Source organism: Myotis myotis, unplaced genomic scaffold, assembly GCF_014108235.1.
Source record: "Myotis myotis isolate mMyoMyo1 unplaced genomic scaffold, mMyoMyo1.p scaffold_m19_p_4, whole genome shotgun sequence".
NCBI classification, from domain to species: domain Eukaryota; kingdom Metazoa; phylum Chordata; class Mammalia; order Chiroptera; family Vespertilionidae; genus Myotis; species Myotis myotis.
The window spans coordinates 73,637,003-73,638,933 of NW_023416346.1; the positions used below are offsets into that span (position 1 = coordinate 73,637,003).

The 1,931-nt window shown below is 61.5% G+C and overlaps 1 pseudogene; it reads left to right on the forward strand.

Moving 5' to 3' along the window:
- Nucleotides 1-227: 227 nt before the first annotated feature.
- Nucleotides 228-1,238, forward strand: LOC118653638 (annotated as a pseudogene).
- Nucleotides 1,239-1,931: the final 693 nt, after the last annotated feature.

Below are 1,931 nucleotides of genomic sequence, written 5' to 3' on the forward strand. Positions count from 1 at the left end.
AGAAACACGGTGGCAGTGGTGACGGTGCGCGCGCTCAGCCCACCCCTGCGCCCAGCGCAGCCTGGACAATAAACAGCCTCGCGCTGGTCGATGCTGGAGCTGGTGCCTATGCCCCCGAGCCACGCAGCCCAGGTCGCTTGGCCTAAGCCCACCGCCCTCCTCCCGCCTTGCGCGCCCACCTAGTTCGCCCAGCTCAGCATCGCCTACCCAATTGGACCTCACGGGGAAATGGAGGTCCTGGCAGGGGAGACCACATTCCAGCAGGAGCGGCTGCAGGCCATTGCAGAGAAACGGAAGAAACAGGCAGAGACTGAGAACAAGGCAGCTGGAGGACAATCAGTGGCAGCTGCAGCATCTGAAGTCCAAGCCATTGCTGGAACGATGGCTGCTGTGGGGGACTCTGTCCTCAGCCTCATAGGGGGACAAAGACATGAGGAGACAGATGCAGAAGGATGAGCAGAAGGCCCGGCACCTGGAAGAATCCATCTCCAGGCTGGAGCAGGAGATCGAGGTGCTGGAGAACGCAGACGCACGCCCACCTGCAGCCAAGGAGAATGTGGCAGCCCCCAGACCGGCCAAGGAGACCCAGAAGGCAGAGATGGTACTGACTTCTCAGCAGACCCCAGTGGGCACACCCAAAGCAGTGAAGCCAGTCTCCAACACCCCTGTGAGAACAGTGGAAGGCTCCACCATGATGAAGGCAGTGGTCCATGCCGTGGACTGCACCGTGGTGAACGGGATCCAGCCACTGAGCTCTTCCGAGGTGGACGATCTCAGACACAAGGCAGATGAAGTCACGCTGAGTGAGGCAGGGCCTGTGGCTGGGGCAGCAGAGACCGGGGGGACATCTGAGGAGGCCATCGGGAACACCACACCCTCCAGGCGGGAGATCACGGGAGTCCAGGCGCAGCCTGGTGAGGCCACGTCTGGCCCACCAGGCATCCAGCCTGGCCAGGAGCCCCCCGTCACCATGATCTTCATGGGGTACCAGAATGTGGAGGATGAGGCAGAAAGCCAGAAAGTGCTGGGGCTGCAGGACACCATTACGGCAGAGCTGGTGGTCATCGAGGACGAGGCTGAGCCCAAGGAGGCTGCCCCACCCAATGGCAGTGCCGCGGAGCCCCCTACCACTTCAGGCTCCAGGGAGGAGAACCACGTGGGGCCCGAGGCCCCTGCCAGCGACACCCAGGACTTTGACATGAAGAAAGCAGCATTTTAAATGCTGCTCCATCATGTGAGCCGCAGGCCCCACCCTCCACACCACAGAGACCCACAGCCCGCCTGGGGCCTGCCCACCCTCCACCCACAGTCATGGACCCCAGGACATGCTATGCTGTCACATCTACCTTCTGAGTTTTCTTTCACTGGAAAGAGAGGGACAGGGGTCCCGTACCCATTCCCACCCCAACACACCCTAAACCACTGAGCTGTGTGCCTGGTAGGACAGACACGGACAGACCCACTTCTCCCAAAACAAAGATCCCCCACGTGTCAAGGCAGCTCCACAGATGGGCTTTTGCCCACAGAGTTCCTGGCTGGTGGGACCCAGGCCTCTGTGCCACCCCAGGCAAGCCTGCTACCCTCTGGGTCTCCTGCCTGTGCCTTTCTGCTGCCTCCGGTGAGGTCTCCAAGGGGACATCGTAGAGAGTGACTGGAGAGCCAGAGGTCCTGAGCGCCTTTTCTGTCCCCACTCAGCCCCTGGAAGTGGGGCTCCCTGGCAAAGGCAATGGTGTCGGGATCTTGGGCAGTTGAGGTGAGCCTGTGCCTCATTGGGGAGCCTCAGTCAGAGACCAGGCTCCTGTTCTTAGAATAAAGCAGGGGCCCCTCTGGCACCCCAGCCCAATGTGCCCTTCCCTTGATGCTCTCCATGGGCGTGACCAGTTCACCATGGAGCCCAGGAAGGGGGAGCCCAGAGGACACACACCCCACTT